We start from the raw sequence: 22299 nt of genomic DNA, 5'->3' as shown, positions 1-22299 counted from the left end.
GCTGATATAGATTAGCATGCTCAAAGGATACAACTGCATAGCTCTAGCTGTTCTCGTTCTTAGATCACCCACTGCAAGGTGATATCATCGTTGCATTTATATAGTGCTGTACACTGATACAACAATGCTTGTGAAGTATATTATAATAATTATTATGTGTGAGCATCCAAGTGAAATAATGAAGCCCATATTGTGACTGTCGTTTCGTTTGAGGGGGGAGGGAGGGGGGTCAGGCCCGAAACTAACGGTCTTCGTTTCGGGGGCTTCTGCGAACTTTTGCGATGGTCCCTTAGTAATAGAGCTCTACGCATTGTGTTCAGTATGCCTCGCTTTTCTGACGTATCCCTTATTAATGCACGCCATCACATTCTCCCTTTGTCTGTGCGCTATCAGTTTAAACTCTATGGGGCTGTTAAGTGTGACGTCACGGCTCCTTCGATACGCATAGCAACGGAGAGCACTGGGGGACAAACAAAAGTCGCGTCCTCTGGATGGAACCAGATGTCAAGGGCAACAGCATCTAAATGACTGGAGAGACAGCAGTTTTTCTTTGCATTTTCTTCAAGCGATTGTTGTCGCTCTTTACTCCTTGTTCTTTCCTCTACAAATCTCCTGTAGTTGTCGAGGGCCTTCATGATGGCTGTGAAATTAGCTGCCCACTGAAAACTCCGTGTTTGAGAGTGCTTTGAAGATTTCTCGCGTCCTGATGATGAAAGTATGAGCGCTACCTGTGGATTCGATTATATAGTAGGTGAGTTGTTCAAGAAATCAGTATTGGGAACCACACAACAGCTCAATTTTCAAGCCCAAAAATTGATGAATACAAAATACAGAGCGACGCAACAAGAGATCATCCGGCAACCAAACCAACCTGGGTCTAATGCACTGAATAGTCCTGGAATACGCAGGCCAGACAAAGCAGTGCAAGCACATAATGTTACAAGGTACATGCGTTGCAGAACAAAGTGTAACCAAAGATACACAGCGGTATAGCTGCACACTTGTGCATGTGCACGCTCAGCCCAAGAACACGCATGATGATAGAAACAAACCGGGGAAAACACGCTAACACCGAAGTAAGCATCAACACGTAAATAGTGCAGCTCTGAGAAAGTAAAAAATTACATTGACATGTACATTGGTGTGCCGAGTAGTATCATCCTTGATTATGTTACTCATCCAACCAAGACTTGATCAGGTCCTAGACGCTGAGATTGCACGCCGAATGTGAAGTGCATCTAGCCATGAACCTGTCGCACAAGGCACACACATATGGCAAAATGACATCCACTCTGATTATTTCCAGAGGCCAATCATGACAGAACACAGAAATGAAACCACGGGCTCAACCAAGTTAACGCAAAGGAAGTTAGTCAAAATAATCCATGCAGTGCTCTTTTAATTGCAGCGCTGACTGCAGTGTGGCGGCGTAGTTCGATACCCGCTGAGCACACTGAGACACAAACTCCATTCGACAGAAGCAAGACATACTCTTTTGGAATAAAGTCATAAAGTACAGCATTCCAATGACATGACGGACACCTCGTGCAAGTGCATGGTCTGTTCATCTGGCCGACTCGGCCACGCATGAGAGTGTGTGCATGTACGTGCGCACACAAGCGCAGCGCCTGCTCTAGGATTGTAGGACAGCTCGGTACACGTGTACCTGGCGCAACCATTTCAACCGGGTCGGAGCCGGGTACACATGTATTCGACGCACGCCTCTGCATGATCTGTCACACATACAAGCCATGTAGTTAGTCCTTTCAAAGTTCGAACGTGTAAAGCACCAACTGGGTCACAGGTGACCCGGTACTATATTTTCAACCGGGTCCAAGCGCCGCCCAACCGGGTGGATTACCCGGGTCACCCGGCGCTGGAGCAGACACTGAAGCGCGCGCGTGCACACGCACGCACACCATGTATTCGGTGCGTATGGCATACCAGTTGCGGGGCAATGAAGATGGAATCATTATCATGATGTTACATGTACATGTACAGTGTATATTTGAGTCTAAAGAAAATTTTATTTTATTACACATTTCTTCGACACAACTTACTTCACATCTTCGTATTTCTCAGTCATAATCGATCCTCCTCCGATCGATCGATCCGTATCAGTTGAGGAAAAAATCTCCCAGGTATACACTAGTCACCACAGCCATGTGATGACATTGGGATGGGCCCCGAGCACGATTGCACTCTCCAGTTACAATATATTTGCCCAGATTATCTGTGAAGACAAAATGCAATGCATAGCGGCAATCGATGGATGAAGAGAGAGTTTGTAAATACACATATCTTTCCACTTGTTCAGGAGCTTACCTTTTGGAGTTCACATCGTTTACACGATCTCTCGGCTTAGCTTTGTTGACCATCGATACGCCATCCCAGAAAACATTCTACAGGAGCTACTAATGCAGAGCGTTTTTCACGCTCGATCTCGGCGATCTACCTTGTCACGCCAATAAAATTCTCCGTGACACTAGCTACAGTCACAAGTGACGTCTCAGGAAGGTAATGAGCAGGACATCACCGTCGAGATCAAGGACAAAGAGAAAAGAAAACACTCACTGAAAACTTCAAAGAAGAAATCATGTACAGGATTCCTATATGTTGCCACTGACAACTGGTTCGGTGGAGACGACGCTACTTTTGTTTGTCCCCAGTGGGATGGTTGCTATGCGTGTCGAAGGAACTGTGACGTCATCACTTAACAGCCCCATATCTTAGTGTTTCTTGCCCTGAATCAGTTAACTACTAGTACTACTCTCCTTACTGATTGCTTTTGCCTTCGTTCTACTTCTACTCGTACCAATTCCTGGACTCGCTCTCAGGTATCTTCGTCTGTCACTTTACCAAAAGCTAAAACTCGTTTCGGTCTCTTTTCAGTTTCTTTCATCGGTTCCGACCGTTGGAATGCACTCCCCGCTGCAGTCCGCTTATGCTCTTCACTGCACCTATTCCGTAATTCAGTACTTTCATTTCTAGGGTACCCTGTAAGAAGGCATTAGGCCTGTGGGGATTGCCCTATCAAAAATTTGATAATAATAATAATACGAAGTAGTGGTTGCGACTTCGGCGATAATTTGTGAGAAAGGGTTTGCTCCCCACACCGGAGCTCGCGCTATTCCGCCGACTTTACTTGACACTTGACTGACTCACGACTGCCATCCAGAGCACACGAGAAGTCCATGGAACCTTCGACTCGGCAAACCTGCAAGAAAGCACCACTCCCTGCTCAATACACAGTGTTTCGGGGAATTCATCCCTCATCAGTTGAGCTTGAGTAGGCTGAGGAAGATTGTGCCTGAAGAGCACCACTTCACGAGGTGTTCACGAGGTGTTTGTCGCGCTGGAAACGGAGCGTCTCTGGAAGTTTGTATCCCTGGTGATGTTTGTGCCTGGAGAGCACTATATAAGTGGTGCTCTTCAGGCACAATCTTCCTCAGCCTACTCAAGCTTATAACTGATGAGGGGTGAATTCCCCGAAACACTGTGTATTGAGCAGGGAGTGGTGCTTTCTTGCAGGTTTGCCGAGTCGAAGGTTCCATGGACTTCTCGTGTGCTCTGGATGGCAGTCGTGAGTCAGTCAAGTGTCAAGTAAAGTCGGCGGAATAGCGCGAGCTCCGGTGTGGGGAGCAAACCCTTTCTTAATAATAATAATATTTTGGTCCTGTGACACAAGGTCGCATAAAGTAGCAAATCTAGCATATTGTACCAAATGTAGCATATTCTGCTACAAGGAGCAAAGAATTCGCATAATTATAGGGCAGATTGCGGAAATGGACAAGGAAACGTACCACGGCACGCTCGGTCAGGGAACACTTCCAAACTTAGCCCGGAAGGAAATTAATGGTCATCCAAACACGGGGCGAAAATTTGACCCGGGAAGAGAGTGTCCGCGACTCAAGTCAAGGTCGCATAAAGTAGCGAATCTGGCATGTTCTCTATTTCTTTCCTTGGCGCTGATAAGTGGAATTCTCTGCCTGTCTCGTGTCGTCAGGTTGAGCATCTATCCGTTTTTGTTTTGCTCTGTAAAGAGCACTTAGGGTTCCCTGTAACAAGACGGCAACGTCTGTAGGGCATACCCTATCAAAATAATAAATTCCACTACTACTACCGGTACTACTACTATCTAGCATTATAATTATTGTACCAAATGTAGCATATTTCGTTACAAGGAGCAAAGAATTCGCCTAATAGATGACTTGCACAAAGATTGTCTGGGTTCGAGACGGGGCAAGTGGACCTTCTGACTCTGACTTCCCCACCTTTTGAGTTCGTGACTTTCGCTTTTTGCCTGACGATTCATGGCGAACACTCGGCTAGTTTTTTTGGCTAGAGAGTAGAGTTGTTTTGATTCGGCTTGTATCGTCAAGCCGAAGCGCTGCTGCGCTCCTGAATGCACTAGCAGACGAGAGATGGAACTGAGGCTCCTATTCCATACGTTCCTTTCCGAGCCGGCCGGCCGGGAGGCAGAAAAATGAGGCGGAATATCATTTTAGTATCATCGGTGTAGGCTGCAACAAGCACGTCGTGGTCCTGAAGTGTGACTACTTTCCCGCAGTGGAAGCGAAGTCAAGCACAACGAAAGTTTGTGGACGTCTGAGAAAGAACTCGATTCCCTTTGATTCGGCTGCACTACAGTCTGTTTCAAAAAGATTAGCAATCAAGTTTGGGTCTTAAAAAGTATGAAGATAAGGGAAGTTTGGACAACAAAGTACATAAAATGCCTTGTTAGGGCACGGCAAATTGTTCTGTGAAGGTTTCGGAACAATTGGACCAACCGTTAAGGAGTTAGAATTTCGGCCAGGTTTCCGGCCTTTTCCCATGGCATATAATTTGCCCTGGAAGCCAGTATCGATTTGTTATCAAAACCCACGATTTATCCCTTCCTTTTTGGCCTTGTGGTTATGAATGCTGTCTGCTGACCATGAAGTCGTGAGTTCAAATCCCAACAAATCTTCAAGTCAAACATTTTTTCTTCATGTTTTCATTGTTTTGGTGATCACGCTGGTACAAGACAAAGAAGGTGGCTGCGCCAAACGACTTGTTGTTGGAGCTCGCGTTTCCTGCCAAACTGACTGACACTTGACTGGCTCACGCCATGTGAAGTTGTGAACACACACAACACTGAAACCGTGTGAGTGAACACGGAAGTCATTGCGCAGCTGTAGCTACGTGTTGTTGAATACACCGGTACATCGATCGATCGATTTCTGTTTGAGAATTATTTTAGTATTTGAAGATCGCCAATTTATTTGAATTTGGGAGTCAACGCCGTCTTCTATCAGCTTTCACAGGCGACTGCTTTTCTCGAAATGTCGTCGAAGTCACACGGATAGCTTTGCCACATCAAGGCCTTGGGAATGAGTCTGTGTCGATGCCGTTTTCGTCACATCGTGAGAGTAAATTGCATCCGCGGCAGCTCAAAGAATCAATTTGGTCACAAAACGGACGCATCCCGCTCGTCAAAATTTACCACACTTTCGATATGTCCTCTCTGACTCCATATCGATACGAGGAAGAACTCGTTTGCTGTACATGTAAACCAGACGAACATGTACGAGTACCGACGTCAGTGAGTTGTCATTTTTCTTGCTTTCGCGCGGAATATTTCTTCGAGTTCACAGTGAGTTTTTCCAGGCAGCGCTCGAGCGCTCATACGGTAAGACGGCAAACTCCCCGGGCGATCGCCAGGATTGCTAATCTTTTTGAAACTGACTATAGTTCCAGAGCGACTCTCTCCTGAGGACAGACTGCGGAGAGGCCAGGAACCTGCCGAGTCACGAGTGGAAGCCCAAACCACGAAAATGAAGGGTGGAAGGACTGAGTGTGAGAGCCCGAGATGGCCTTTAGTAGAACTTCAAGTAGTATCTGAGTTGAAGGAGAGAACAAGTGTGGTGGAGAAACGCTGCGAAGTCCTCAGGCCTGATGTGTACTAGCTACTGTTGAAGTCTCACTTGTTCCGATATGAACATTTCATCAGCCCTGACTCTGAGCAGCTGTATCTAGACTTGGACTTAGGCGGAGACATAGCATTGTAAACCTTACTGAAGCCATATGTACCCAATGACTGGCTCTAGTGAGAAAGCAGTTTGGCGCAGGCTCGCAAACTATGATTGAATCAGGGAGTGGTGGAAAGTCACATTATACCTCTCCATGATTAGCTGGTCATGATGACAATGCGGCTCCGGCTGGGTCTCATAGGAAAGTAACTCAGTTGCATACCTGTTTAGTTGCAACGAGGCAACGGTACCCCATGTACTGAAGACATGATTGAACTACATTTTATCTCCTCCTGGGAGAAGGTGGAACAAATAATGCCAGAGTGTGTCTGATACACATCACAGTCTGCTGAGTGTGTTCATTATTGTGGACGTAACAGAACTGCGCTGCGAGGTACCTTCTGCGTTGGACCTACAGTTGAGCCACTACTCTTCTTACAAATTCCATACAACGGTGAAAGGATTTGTTGGAGCATCATCAAACAGTGCATTCACCTTCATCATACACTGGCTCCGTTGCCTACAGTAGTTCACATTTTGACGGGGCGCGCTGGGACGATACGGAAGGAGCGGCGGGAACCATTGGAGTGCTCATGATGCTGGTTAGCGGAGACGGATGTGAGTGTCAGGAACGGGAACGCAACCGCACTACTGTACAGATCAGGAAGCGATGGAAGAGTTGAATCTGTTCAACCTTCTATGCCGTGTACAGGGACACAAGCGTAAAAATGGCTACATTTCGAATGTGAACTGGCGATGGCATTGTGTGGCGACGAACACAACTGCAACTGTTCAAATTTCAGCATTTCGAACATTATGCTTCCCATGATAACTCACCGAATGGCTCACATGACGGAGTTGGACATTACCAGGCTAGGATTATCATTTGCTGTATTTATGGATAGTCCTCAGTAGAGTTTTCAGATGAAGTGCTTTATCTTTTACCTGTCGTTCCGTTAGAATGGCACAATGTCCATGGCTACTTTCTTGTCTTCATAACAGACTGGTATAATCAGCATGATTCTGCTTTATTTGAGAAGAAATAAAACTTTCCTTTCGGAAAGGAAGCCCAGAAACGTCAACCCCCATGGACTGTGCTTTATGACTCTCGTCCTAGCTGCATCGACATTAACCGTCGCAATAACTGCTGCATGTATGTTGTGCTGTGCAAACCGTACAAGATTTTACAGCTCACCCACGCCTTCCCAACAGGCTCCTATATCCCGTACCGTTAGCGTTACATTGAATATGAACTAGGCTAGCACAGTTATCCTTCGTTCTTTTGATGGCGGTGGGTAGCATGGAACTTGACTAGGCCTTGACGGATTATGCTAATATTTTCGTGAAATTATGCTTTTCGCATTGCTGTAAAAATTGCAGAATTATGCTATTTTTATGCTAAAAGTTACCATATTATGCCGCATTATGCTCACATATGCTGCTAATGCAAAATGGTTCTGTGCAAAATAACAAGGGATTTTTTGTAGAGGGCGTTGTACTGCAGTAGCAAAAGTTCAACGGGGTCGATCAACGCATCGTCCGACCTAGCTACGACAATCACTGATTGTAGTGGACTGGACATATTATCAAGGGAGTCGTAAACCTACAACTTCCTAGTGCATCTACTTGTAGTTGTACTAGTAGAACATGTACAACTGTATGGAATTTGATGCGAACAGGCGGATTATTACAATTTTATGCGATTCGTATGCAATTTGCCTCGAATTATGCGATTATTCGATTTTGGTAGGAATTATGCGAAAAATTATGCTAGCATAATCCGTCAAGGCCTAAACTTGACGTGTTCTTGGGATCCTCGTGTAACACTTGCTGCTCCCGGATGCCATATTATTGGGTGCATCGAGGTTGCTTCTATGCTCACTGTTGTTTGGTAAGACAATTTTTTTATAACTATTTCACCGAAGAATAAGGCAAGAGTATTTTGGGTTGGTTTGGACGCCTGGCTTCTCTTCACATAATATATAAAACTCATGTACTTCCACTAACCCCACAAGTGCACATGCATGACTCATGTCATGAGCTGCTGAAGTTCGAAGACAGTGACGGTACTGATCATGTACAGTCATGTACATGCCGTGCACAGTTCATTCATGCTGACAAAAAAAAAGTACACTGCGCTACAGACGGTGTAGGGTGCCCCCAGTGTAGCCTGGGTCACAGTGGGTGCACTTGCCCCGTCTCACTCGCGGCTCGGATCTTTGTGCAAGTCATCTATTATCACTGATATCAGTTCATATTTCGAGCATATTTCGAGCATATTTTTCTGCTTTTGTGTGATTTCGAAGCATATTTTGAAGCAAGTGGCCAATATGCGAAAAGCATAATAATTATGCGAAATTTTTGAGCATATTTGGGCCCTCCCTACTTGTCTCTGAAAAAGCCATACAACCAAACAAAATGATCGATTCCTTTCGACTATCGAAAACAACCACATCCTTTGCACGCGCTTCCTCCACGTGCACTTGGAACGACAAGGGATTCAAGTTTGACGCCATTCTGGTTGCCATGGTAACGGCAGCATAATTTTCTTATTTTGGGTGAAATTGTGAATCGTTTTAAAGATTGTTTTAGCATTTTGGGTAAATTTCCAAAAAATAAACATTTTCCATTTTGACCCTTCAAAAAACGCATAATCCGGACAGGGTTAGTCGTGAGTCGTAACGAGTCGTGAGTCGTAACGAGTCGTGAGTCGTAACGAGTCGTGAGTCGTAAATCGCCACATCACTGACATCAGTAGCACTGCTAGCAGTCACCAGTGTAGTGCTGTGTCAGTGAGCTCGATCCATCATCCAGCCTCCAGCCAGTCCAGGCCCTCTACTGCGGGCCAACAATAAACTGCAGGCCAACAATAAACAACATCATGCGCCAGTCCCTACTGAAGTACTTTGTACTGCTGGCCGCTGACGAGGACACCGTGCGCAATGCCAAGCTCCATACCATTACCAGGGCCGTGCCAAACTCCGTACCCTGTGTTCCGACCGTCACACTACCGGTACTGCCACCATCAACATATCAGTGCAGACCTCAGTGGAAGCTAGTTGCGACCGTATGCGGCAGCTCGTGGCTGTCATGCCTGCCCATCGCTGCACACGGCTTCACAGCCTTCAGCCTGGGCAGGATGTCATTCCAGGATGCTCTTGCTGCATTCTACGGATGGCCTGTTCTTGGTATCCCTGACACCTGCTTCAGCTTGTGTGGTGTGCCTTTCACCACCGACCATGCCATGATAGTATGCAGACGCGGCGGCTTCCCCATCGTCCGCCACAACCATGTCCGGGACTACATTGCTGGCCTTCTTGGCAGGGTGTGCAATGCTGTGGAGACGGAGCCTGTCCTTCAACCCCTTGCTGGTGAAGCTCTTCCAAGGGCCGCCAACACTGACCCTCAGGCCAGACTGGATGTCAAGGGGAGGGGCCTCTGGTCCATGCAAGAGGATGCATTTTTTGATACAAGGGTTTTTTATCCCTGCGCGTCCTCTTACATGACTAAGTCCCTCTCTGCGACCTACAGATGGCATGAGGAGCAGAAGAAAGCGGGCCCCGCCGGCTTATGGTGAGCGGATCCGGCGGATGGAGAGGGGCAGCTTCTCTCCATTGCCGATGATTGGTGTTCTCCTCTGTCGGGAGAGCTGGCGGCGAGGCCCGGCATGTGTTGAAATGTCTCGCCATTCGCCTGGCAGCGGCAACCGGAGACTCGTACAGCGTCCTCATGGGACAGATCCGCTGTGAGCTTGACTTCTCACCCCCCGTCCGTGACTCCGTCATGATGTTGCGTGGTAGTCGGAGGAAGGTGAATTTTAGCCATCACCCCAGCCATATCCTGCAGCATGAGTCGCTCATGCCAGTTTGACTCGGTTCAATTTATATTTGGTGCCTGTGCATGATGATGTCCCAGGTTTGTTCGGCAGTTTTGGTTCTGTTGCCGTTCATCCTCTGTCTTTGCTTTTCGTTTTGCTGTTTCCTTTCTCTTCTTCCTCTTTGCTCAAGTTGATGCCATTTTGTTGTGAGTCCGCATGCTTTGACTCGAACTCGCAAGGTTGATCATTATCCCTTGCACCTTTTACTAGTTAAGGACTTGTGCCCAGTCCTGAAGTTATTACTAATTGTTTTTGTTTTCATTGTTTTGCATTTACATTAATTTTACATGTGTTTAGTACACCTGCTCAATTCATGTGCAAGGTTGATTGTTATCCCTTGCACGTACTTCGAATTACATGTATTAGGACCTGTGCCCTTTCCTGTTTTATTTCATCTCATAATACGTATGAAGTTGATTGCTCCAACGAGGAACACACGCTTCTTGCCCAACTTGACACTCGACTGACTCACGACTGCCATCCGGAGCACACGTACGAGGAGCACGTCGCACCTTCCACTCGGCAAACCTGCAAGAAAGCACCACTTCCTGCTCAAAACACAGTGTTTCGGGGAATTCACCCCTCATCAGTTGAGCTTGAGTAGGATGAGGAAGATTGTGCCTGAAAAGCAACACGTATATACTGCTCCCCAGGCCAAACCAGCACCAGGGATACAAACTTACAGAGATGCTTTGTTTCTAGCGCGACAAACACCTCGTGAAGCCCCAGGTAGCAGCGTGAGTCAGAGTTTGTTTGTTTGTTTGAAGTTTTATTTTACATCGCAAACCAAACGGGCATTGATGCCCAATATTATGATGGCGATAGAATAAAAAGTGTGGCTCGATAAAGCGTCACTTGCGAAAATGAGAAAACAGTCAAAAGGAAGTAGAGTCGCTCATGGAGTTGTACTAAACAGACAGAGCAAGCGCCAATATAGGCTACTATAGCTACTCACAACGCTGTCACCTCCAACAACTAGTCGCACGTCCGCGTGAGAGACCACAATACGAACTTACATGTTAGCGAATTCAAATAAAGTATACAAACAACTAGGGGTGTGCGGATGATGCTCGAAAAGGTGGCAGATTCTGTTCGAAAAGCAGTGAAATTGGCAGAACCATACAAACCTTATGACAGGCAATTCCTCGAATTCTGCTCCATTTCTTTATCCACGTACCAAGCATGCATGAAACTTACCAGAAAAAGTACCGAATTCTGCCAATTTTCTGCCGGCATTATCCGCATGTGACTACAAACAACAACAACATGTACATGTAGAAGTTGCGGTGAGAGCTGCGTCCCACCCGCCTGTGTGGATTCACAGGAAGTGTCAGTTACGAAGTCTGAAGAAATTGTTGAACGGTCTCTGCTGGGACTACGCCATAGTGTCTGTATTTTGTGTATTTGTTATTTAAAGGATTTCCCAAAGGCATCGCCTATCGGGGGGGGGGGGATCTCATAACAGTAAAAACGATCCTTGATTTACATGTATATACTAGTGAATCGACTTGTGCAGGCAAATAATTATAATGCTGTGTATAATGAGGGCGAAATTGTGTCCGAAATTCTGAAACAGAATCTATAGCGGTAATCTTGGGTGGAAGGCAATTCCATAATTTGCCGATTGTATATAAGAAAAGGGAAGACGAAAATTTCCCATGAGAGTTGGAAACAAGCTTGTTCGGTCTGCGTTCACTACGAGAAAATTGATATCAAAAAGGGATAAGATATGAGGTTGAAAGTGGTTTATTTGAAAAGAATTGTAATAGCGATGAGGGTACGTCTGCACTGGAGGGATTCTAAGTTACACATAGTATTTAAACTATCTTCTGATTCATATCTGTCAAATTCTTTCTTGGCTGATCTTAGTAACCGTCTACACACCATAGCCTGCAGGACATCAAACATAACTATATGTACATGTAGCTGTGCGGTAGTTAGGGTGAGGCTCCAGACTGGGGTGGGGAATGGGGATTGGCGTAATATTCTATTGTGGGGCGTACATTTGATTTGTAGAGCAAGGCAATGTTGGGGTAAGGTAGATAGCGACCCATATAGTACAATAGATTTACTCTTTGCTGAAATTTCTTGGATCTGGTATTGAAATGATTATCGAACTTAAGATTACTGCTGAGCTGCACTCCTAAATGTTTACGATCCTGCTTGAAGTTTAAATCTACATTGTCCATCTGCACAGAGTGTCCAGGAGGAAGGTCGTACTAGGACATTATACTTGTCTTGTCTGCAGAGAACGTGCCGTGGATGTTTCTTGCCCACTGTTGGCAGCTCGCTAAATCCACTTGGACGTTGGCTAGGTTACCCACCAGGGAATCAGTACGTGTGTGAACGTTCAGGAGGGTGACATCATCTGCAAACAGATAGGGGGTAGCTCAGTGGTTAGAGCATCGCTGGCTACAACCGAGGGTCCCTGGTTCGAGTCCTGGTACATGGTGGTGACAGTCAATTTTTTCTTCAGATTCTCCCGTTTGTGTCTTTCCCTCAAACCAGTGAATTCTTATTATTATTATTATTATTTGGGTCACTTTCTTTCACCTCTGGTGGTTTCCAGAAACTGACCGTGGTTGGTCCCCTGGGGGAGGGAAAAGGACCCAAGGACCCAAGTGCCATCAGTATGTGTGGCACGTGTTGTGAGCTGCCTTTGGAGTGAAACATTTGTCAGCGCCTTCTAGGTTCAGCCTGGTCCCATAGCTCAGTGGTTAGAGCATTGCTCATGACAAGCAGGGTCACAGGTTCGAGTCCTGGTGGGTCTGGCGATTTTTCTCTTTTCAAGCAGTTGACTTCCCCGACTGATCCTTTGAATTATTATTATTATTATTTAAAAATTCGACGAGGAGACAATAATTTTAATATGGCAATAAGTAGGACGAGCTGAAGCGACATTTGGACTACTTTATTAACAATGTAAGCGATGGAGACGATGCAAGAAACAATCTAAAGGGTAAGGAAAAATATATGTAAGAAGAAAAAGGCAATGGAAAAAAAAGATGATTCGAACAAGTTTTCGTGCAACACTCTTCAGGAATCACCGTTGTACTAAAGAACAAAATGAGAACAAAGGAAATAATATAGCAATCAAGGTAGGGTAACACGATACAATGACAGCACTGGAATATCGAGGTGCGATTTCTCGCAAAAGTGTGCAGAAAACAAGGGTATGTGTTTTGTCACCTTCTTGTTTATTGTAAGAAAGGGTTTGCTCCCCACACCGGAGCTCGCGCTAGCAGTAGAGATACATGTAGCAGTAAAGTCGGCGGAATAGCGCGAGCTCCGGTGTGGGGAGCAAACCCTTTCTTACAAATCATCGCCGAAGTCGCAACCACTACTTCGTACTGTTGTGCCCAGCGCGGGCTTGCGACTAGTTGGTTTGGAGGTGACAGCGTTGCGAATGACCGAGGGGCCTCGACGTCTGTCTCACCGTCCAGGAGCGACACTGACTCACGCTGCTATCTGGTGTTCACGAGGTGTTTGTCGCGCTGGAAACGGAGCGTCTCTGTAAGCTTGTATCCCTGGTGATGGTTGTGCCTGGAGAGCACTATATAATGTGGTGCTCTTCAGGCACAATCTTCCTCAGCCTACTCAAGCTCAACTGATGAGGGGTGAATTCCCCGAAACACTGTGTATTGAGCAGGGAGTGGTGCTTTCTTGCAGGTTTGCCGAGTCGAAGGTTCCATGGACTTCTCGTGTGCTCTGGATGGCAGTCGTGATTCAGTCAAGTGTCAAGTAAAGTCAGCGGAATAGCGCGAGCTCCGGTGTGGAGAGCAAACCCTTTCTTACAAATCATCGCCGAAGTCGCAACCACTACTTCTTGTTTATTATTGTTATTATTATCATTCGTTCTCACTTTTTTGTTTTTGTTGCTGATACACACTTGTCACGCTTAGTTCTTACTTGTATACCCTTGTTTTCTGCAGACTTTTGTGAGAAATCGCACCTCGATATTCCAGTGCTGTCATTGTATCGTGTTACCCTACCTTGATTGCCATATTATTTCCTTTGTTCTCATTTTGTTCTTTTGTACAACGGTGATTCCTGAAGAGTGTTGTACGAAAACTTGTTCGAATCATCTTTTTTCCATTGCCTTTTTCTTCTTACATATATTTTTCCTTACCCTTTAGATTGTTTCTTGCATCGTCTCCATCGCTTACATTGTTAATAAAGTAGTCCAAATGTCGCTTCAGCTTAGGCCTTGGCGGATAATGCTCGAAAAGGTGGCAGATTCTGCTTTTTTTTGCACCGAAATTGGCAGAACCATACAAACCTTATGGCGGGCAATTCCTCGAATTCTGCTCGATTTCTTTATCCACATACCAAACATGCATGAAACTTACCAGAAAAAGTACCGAATTCTGCCAATTTTTCTGCCGGCATTATCCGCCAAGGCCTACTTCAGCTCGTCCTACTTATTGCCATAATTATTAAAATTATTATTATTTTTACTATTCAAACGGTTGTTTGGAGGCGGTGGAAAAAACAGTTTCGTAATCAATATTCGCATGCAACGACGCAAATCCACACAATTCAGTAGACACTTCCTTTCTATCAAACGTTTTCTTTCCCTTCTCTTCAGGATAGTACAGGGAATGTTGGAAATTTGGAAAAAAACACATAACTACTGAAGTAAACTAACTATATAGAAAAATAGAGAAAAAGTCAACACTTCAACATAGGCGATAAAATGGCTAAAGTGTTAAAAAAAACTCGAAAACAAAAACAGCAAGTTGTAGACAAACACGTTGAACACATCAAGAAACGGGTCACAACCAGCTAAAACATGTCTTAGAGTGAAAATTTTCAAATATTGTTTTCCTCCAGAAAACAGTTCTTGGGACCTTACTTGACCTCTTGAAGGTGATACAGGGCAGAAAAGTAGTCTACAAGTGCCCCAAACACCGCTTTCAAAATATGTACTTTGAAATAGAAAATGACAGTTTTCGCACAGTCTGACACAAAGAGACAAACTATTACTTAGTGGCTTTTGTGGCGGAGCACAATACAACGGAACTAAAGATGTTGACACAGACTTGAGCATGTCAACGACATCAGTTCAAAGGCATGGCCCAAGTTATTCCTGGAAAGCCTGGGCGGCGTTGCACTTGCATACTCTTTCGATTCTGGCAGTGACACTTTCGATCGTCGCCTGCGTTTCCGAGACTGCGTCAGACGCCTCATGAGAGCTGAACGCAAGTAACGTCGTAAGGCAGCCGGTCCCGCGGCCGCCTAACACATATACATGATTATGTACTCGCCCACAACTAACTAATACTTGTGCCTCTTCGCTACTGGAGACGACGGGGACGATTCAGATTCGCTGTCGACATCAACATCACTGAGATCCCAACAAATTGTCAGCGTCGCTCTGCAGACCCGCCGCCACTGACTTGCAGACACCTGAACAAACCTGGGCCATGCACAGCGATCGTCTGGCCCTGCGAGCTGCTCTAGTATCACTAGATGCGGACATTGTCAGTCTTTGCTCGCCAGCTACTTGAAGTAGACAGCCAAATAAGTGTTTGAACAAAATTTTAGAAGATGATCGCCACATCATGAATCATTTGAATGAAGTGCAGAGTGAACGCGCTCATTATTTTCATTTCGTCATTTCCCAACTTTTTTTACGAAACCCCAAAGACATGTTTTAGCTGATCGCGGCCCAAGCACTTGTCACACTTTCACGAGGTGTGACACCAAACAACTGCAACGATAACACATTCTCCTTCTGTACACATAGTTCTGGACTTAGTTTACGAATATACAGAGCTTCTAACACAGCAAGATGTAACTTAGACCTTCCACGAGTTAAAACCGAAAAGACATCATCACTATACGACGTTGCCTCACTCTAGCTAGTCGAAGAAAGTACTTCCTATCTGTCATCATGCCGGATTTGATATATGGATCGTCCGCCTATGGCTCTGGCTTGACCCACAACCAGCTAAACCGCTTGCAGGTGGCCCAAAACCGCGCAGCAAGGGCGGTGTTCGGACGACCACGATTTACCAGGGCCAGTGACCTCTTGGAGAGGCTCTCTGTTTATCGCGTGGACGAGGTATATCGCCAGAAACTGCTCGTGCTGGTATGGCGGTGCGTTCATAACCGTGCCAGTCCTGCTCTGCAGGCACTGTTTGTCAGCAACTGCGGAGCAACTCGCCTTCAGCGCAGTCTGGGCCTGCAACAACCAATAGCCAGAAGCCGAGCAGGCCAATGCCGACCGGCATCTCGCGGTTGCCTGTTATGGAACCATATACCTGACACGGTGCGAGCCATGGGCAACATCCCAGCATTCCGCCGAGCTGCCATTCCCTACACGTTGTAGACTGCTACACAATTGGTCACACCATGGTATTCAGTACCCACGAACTTTGCAAAGCCGCGCCGATAATATGATAATGTACCGTGGTGCATGCACCGATGGTACCACCACTTCGTAGACTGCCTCCCGTTCATTTCTGTGCTCCTGTCTTTATTCTCGTCAGCTGTGTACATCAGCAGTTCAATTCTGTGCTCCAGTCCTCTTTATTCTCGTGAGCTGTGTACTTGTTTTCCTGTTTGTTTGGTTTATTTGAATTCGCTCAGTAACCGTGTACTTCAGCTATTCTCTCCTCCCTCTTCTGAATTTGACTCTCCGCTGGCCTTCTCTCCTCCCATCCCCTTACATTGTATTGGGCCTCCGCAGCTCCCCCCCCCCCCCCCCCTCCACGCACACACTACATTGTCACATAGCACAACTCAACCATTCGCTACCCTGTTATTGAGCACTCCTGCTCGTTTGGTCTCGCGAATCCAAATAAAATCAATCAACTCACGACAATTAGCACTTCCCGACAAATGACGCTTGATGGACGATGTCCGATCATTTAGCTCTGTCACCTTCGACGTTTGCCGTTGTTCCCTTCCGTTGGGCTTGTTAACACCTCCAACGTCCTTTGAATTCATGGTCGTTTTCGTTTGACTCCTCGGTCTTCCTCGTTTCCTCTTGTTGATCGTTGTTGTCACTTCCAGTACCGACGTGTTCAAATCTCCAGTACTTCGTCTCTTCCCCTTGCTTCTGGTAACTCTTCCGGTGTCCGTGAGCTCCGGTGTCACATTTGGCGGTTTTCGGGATGGTCTTCCTCGCTTCCTCACGCTAGTCTGAGATGGGTCAAGCTCCCCGCCCGTCAAGGCGGAGGCGCACATGCGTACATCGACACTGAACGCAGACAAAGGCGCTCCAGTATCCGACTGCACAGCACATTTTGGAGGACGGCCACGACGAGGACGAGTACCACGAGCGTCAACAGGGACAAGACCTAACGGCACGTGTTGACGGATGCGTGCGCCCAGGTGCTGAAGAGTTCCACCTACGTACCGATTTTTGCATTCTCGGCACTGAAAAAAATAGATAAGATTGCTTCTACTAAGGGTAGATAGAACATCCCTCTTCACACTGAACGCACGCGTCGTTCCAAATACTACATACAATTTCACGCACGGGTAAGACGAACATACGCTTCTTGCCGAACTTGACACTTGACTGACTCACGACTGCCATCCGGAGCACACGAGGAGCACGTCGCACCTTCCACTCGGCAAACCTGCAAGAAAGCACCACTCCCTGCTCAATACACAGTGTTTCGGGGAATTCACCCCTCATCAGTTGAGCTTGAGTAGGCTGAGGAAGATTGTGCCTGAAAAGCACCACTTATATACTGCTCTCCAGTTTCTGTAAGTTTGTATCCCTGGTGATGGTTTGGCCTGGATGAATTTGGAATGGCACTGTACTGTAGTAGGCAAGGGTCAAGCCTATGCATAGCTGTACGATGTTTCAAGGTGTACGAGAACTGGAACACCCGAGTTTTGATTTGCACCACAAGCATGATAGCCGTGAAGCCAGTGGATATTCCAAGGTTGTAATTTTACTGAAATGATCTACACTTTCTGCTTATGTCGAGCATATTATTTTGGAATATTTTGGCATATCTTTTTGCATATCTTGCTAAGCCTTTGGCATATTATGGACGTTTTCCCTGATATGCGACGAGCATAATTATGCTCTTTTTTTAGCATATTTGGTCGAGGCCTACTGGCGGATTATGCTCGAACAGGTGGCAGATTCTGCTGGAAAAGCAGTGAAATTGGCAGAACCGTACAAACCTTATGGCGGGCAATTCCTCTAATTCTGCTCCATTTCTTTATCCACATACCAAACATGCATGAAACCTACCAGAAAAGTACCGAATTCTGCCAATTTTTCTGCCGCCATTTTAGGATTTTATGTCGGGCCCTAGACGACGGCTACTTTGGCCAACCGGACAACAAAGATGTTGAGACCAAAGAGAATGATTTTATTTCTTGCGCATGCGTTTGTAGAATGACGTAATACTCAGTGGTCGCTACAGTACTCCCCCGCCAGTGGTGAGGTCGGGAGGAGCGAAGCATGATAAACAAGAAACAAGAAAGAGAAGAGAAATGAAGCGCAGTATGTACAAGGCGGAAAGGCAAAATTATAATAATATGATACATATGTACAAGCGAGAGCGCTGCGTGTGTGAAACTATTTTGTTAACATCGTGGCACAAATGCCGAAACAAAAATCAGAAAAGCAGGAAAGAGAGAGATGCATGACAAAGGCGGGTTAACGTGTCAGAGGTGTGTTAACGTGACAGACGTGGAGAGCATGTCAGAGGCAGAAAGACAGAAAAGAGGAAACGTACGCATGACAGAGGAGTGTCATTGTGTCAGAGGCGGAAAGAAAGAAAAGAGGAAATGTACGCGTGACAGAGGAGTATTATCATGTCAGAGGCGGCTGCATGTTGCAGGCTTGACGGGGTACCAGCAGGAGCGCTGCACTGGGGCGAGGCGTGCCGACTGAGGCGGGGACAGATGGAGGCGAGCGCAGCTCCATGGGATCCGGTGCCTGCGTGCGTGCACAGTGAGTGAGCTGGTACGACGGGTACTGGTTAGTGGAGGTGGCCAATTTCCAGCTTGAGGCCAGGACGAATGCGGACGACGATGACTGGACGATGGGCCGTGGTAGGATAGCGGGGTATACAGGTGGGAGGGTGGCAGGGGCCACAGCAGCTCCGAGCGCGAGGCGGATCCAGTGGTGGTGAGGCTCAAGTTTTACGTCAACAGCCGGCGATTGACGGGATCCCGAGAGTTGAGGCGAGCAGGAAACTGCGGTGGAACGAGCTCGGGGATGGCATGCTCAAAACTCCGAAGAGCGCAGCGACAGGGGTCACCAATTTAGGATTTTATGTCGGGCCCTAGACGACGGCTACTTTGGCCAACCGGACAACAAAGATGTTGAGACCAGGGAGTCGTAAAAGCCCGGGAGAGGACACGGCACACATTCCCAGAAAACATCTTTGCCTCGCGCTGCCGGGGAACGCTGCCAGGGAACGGTGTTGCGAGGCAAGGAAATTATTATTTTCGAAAATTGTGATGTCTTCTTGAAATACTAATTGGGACATTCTCCGATTTCTCTTAGAGCACGGAGACGAATGCTCCGTCGAATCTTCTGATCTCTGTTTTCATCCTCAATTCTTCCAGCTGCCTCACTCATTCTCTCTTAGTTTATCGAAGTTAATTTATTCTGAGGCGATGGAAATGCAAGATAAATCCCTAATTGTACTTCACTTTTATTTGAGTTGGGGTGAACGAAATGAGATTTGTGGAAAATGACGCCACTTCCCGTGTTAGCCGCTGGTCGTATCATACAGCCCATATTCCATTTCAGGTGATGGGCAAACGTTCGTGTTGAGATCCGCTGAGCTTCCTCGTCCTCGTGGAGTTGAATTTGTGGCAGAAATTGCACTGAATTGCAGTCAAATGGTTGTGAATGAAACGAGATTTGTGGAAAATGACGCCACTTCCCGTGTTAGCCGCTGGTCGTATCATACAGCCCATATTCCATTGCAGGTGATGGGCGAACGTTCGTGTTGAGATCCGCTGAGCTTCCTCGTCCTCGTGGAGTTGAATTTGTGGCAGAAATTGCACTGAATTGCAGTCAAATGGTTGTGAATGAAACGAGATTTGTGGAAAATGACGCCACTTCCCGTGTTAGCCGCTGGTCGTATCATACAGCCCATATTCCATTTCAGGTGATGGGCAAACGTTCGTGTTGAGATCCGCTGAGCTTCCTCGTCCTCGTGGAGTTGAATTTGTGGCAGAAATTGCACTGAATTGCAGTCAAATGGTTGTGAATGAAACGAGATTTGTGGAAAATGACGCCACTTCCCGTGTTAGCCGCTGGTCGTATCATACAGCCCATATTCCATTGCAGGTGATGGGCGAACGTTCGTGTTGAGATCCGCTGAGCTTCCTCGTCCTCGTGGAGTTGAATTTGTGGCAGAAATTGCACTGAATTGCAGTCAAATGGTTGTGAATGAAACGAGATTTGTGGAAAATGACGCCACTTCCCGTGTTAGCCGCTGGTCGTATCATACAGCCCATATTCCATTGCAGGTGATGGGCGAACGTTCGTGTTGAGATCCGCTGAGCTTCCTCGTACTCCTGGAGTTGAATTTGTGGCAGAAATTGCACTGAATTGCAGTCAAATGGTTGTGAATGAAACGAGATTTGTGGAAAATGACGCCACTTCCCATGTTAGCCGCTGGTAGTATCATACAGCCCATATTCCATTGCAGGTGATGGGCGAAAGTTCTTGTGGAGATCCGCTGAGCTTCCTCGTACTCGTGGATTTATGAATTTGTGTCAGAAATTGCAGTCGAGTGGACTTCTGTGCGTGTGTTGTGAGTGAATCGCAACGGCTCCCTTCCTTCAGCATCGTCAAAACGCAACATAGAGCATTATTAATATTACGCACTTGTTCCATGATTCATGATATTGCCTGGATTCTTTTAAAAACAATCAATGTGTGTTCCCTATCTATCTACATTGTACATGGTTGCAGGTCGTTATTTATAAATCTTGATAATTTCAACACTTCTACTCGTATACTGAGTACGCGGTGACTTTAGCCGAGTGTACAAAAGGTAAACCTATCATTTTTACTTCATAACGGAATTGTGCACAAAAAATGCGCACACACGCACGCATGCACGTGCGCACACACACACACACACACACACAAACACCGTACAAACACACACAAAAGTACAAGCACATGTGGACATACACATGCCTCCCCCCCCCCCCCCACACACACACATACTCAACTCCCCACCCCCTGTACCATGTGTACTGAGTCTGACAGACAGACACACAATCATGTTTACCGGTATGCTTCCTTCGCCACCAGTTTCGGATTTGGTGTCAACAACGAGTTGTAAAATATTGGTATTTTAGGACTCCCTGCCCTGAAGACGAGCACAGCGCCGTGGATCGAGCAGATCCGGCCGCGCCGGCCTAGCGTGCTTCACTTTCTGGCCGAGGCAAACATCGTCCGCGTGCGCGCATCCCGTGTCCTCTCCCGGGCTTTTACGACTCCCTGGTTGAGACCAAAGAGAATGATTTTATTTCTTGCGCATGCGTTTGTAGAATGACGTAATACTCAGTGAGTCAGTTCGCTACAGGGAGTCGTAAAAGCCCGGGAGAGGACACGGGATGCGCGCACGCGGACGATGTTTGCCTCGGCCAGAAAGTGAAGCACGCTAGGCCGGCGCGGCCGGATCTGCTCGATCCACGGCGCTGTGCTCGGCTTCAGGGCAGGGAGTCCTAAAATACCAATATTTTACAACTCGTTGACACCATATCCGAAACTGGTGGTGAAGGAAGCATAAACATGATTGTGTGTCTGTCTGTCAGACTCAGTACACATGGTACAGGGGGTGGGGAGTTGAGTGTGTGTGTGTGGGGGGGGGGGGGGGGGGGGGAGAGAGGAGACGCACATGTGCTTGTACTTTTGTGTGTGTTTGTACAGTGTTTTTGTGTGCGCATTTTGTGCACAATTCCGTTATGAAGTACGAATGATAGGTTTTCCTTTTGTACACTCGCCAAGACTTCGGTTAGATTCACTGAGAACCTTTCTGGCCAACCTGGAGGCTAAGCTTTCCGTTTCCTAAACGGCTAAAGTCACCGCGTACTCAATACGAGTAGAAAAGTGTTGAAATTATCAAGATTTATAAATAACGACCTGCAACCATGTACAATGTAGATAGATAGGGAACACACATTGATTGTTTTTAAAAGAATCCAGGCAATATCATGAATCATGGAACGAGTGCGTAATAATGCTCTATGTTGCGTTTTGACGATGCTGAAGGAAGGGAGCCGTTGCGATTCACTCACAACACGCACAGAATTCCACTCGATTTCAGTGCAATTTCTGACACAAATTCATAACTCCACGAGTACGAGGACGCTCAGCGGATCTCCACAAGAACTTTTGCCCATCACCTGCAGTGGAATATGGGCTGTATGATACGACCAGCGGCTAACACGGGAAGTGGC

General features: G+C 46.6%; 1 long non-coding RNA gene across 1 annotated transcript; it reads right to left on the bottom strand.

Moving 5' to 3' along the window:
* Nucleotides 1-782: 782 nt before the first annotated feature.
* On the bottom strand, nt 783-2493 carry LOC135828811 (uncharacterized). The gene is made up of 3 exons (XR_010555755.1): nt 2326-2493; nt 2061-2233; nt 783-1250 (listed from the first exon to the last, which is right to left on the bottom strand). It is a non-coding gene; the product is annotated as an uncharacterized LOC135828811 (long non-coding RNA).
* Between the last annotated feature and the right edge of the window lie 19806 nt (nt 2494-22299).

This window comes from Sycon ciliatum, chromosome 12, assembly GCF_964019385.1.
Source record: "Sycon ciliatum chromosome 12, ocSycCili1.1, whole genome shotgun sequence".
In the NCBI taxonomy this organism is placed as follows: Eukaryota; Metazoa; Porifera; class Calcarea; order Leucosolenida; family Sycettidae; genus Sycon; species Sycon ciliatum.
Note: the sequence above shows the minus strand (reverse complement) of the source record. Positions and strands in the feature narration are given on the sequence as shown.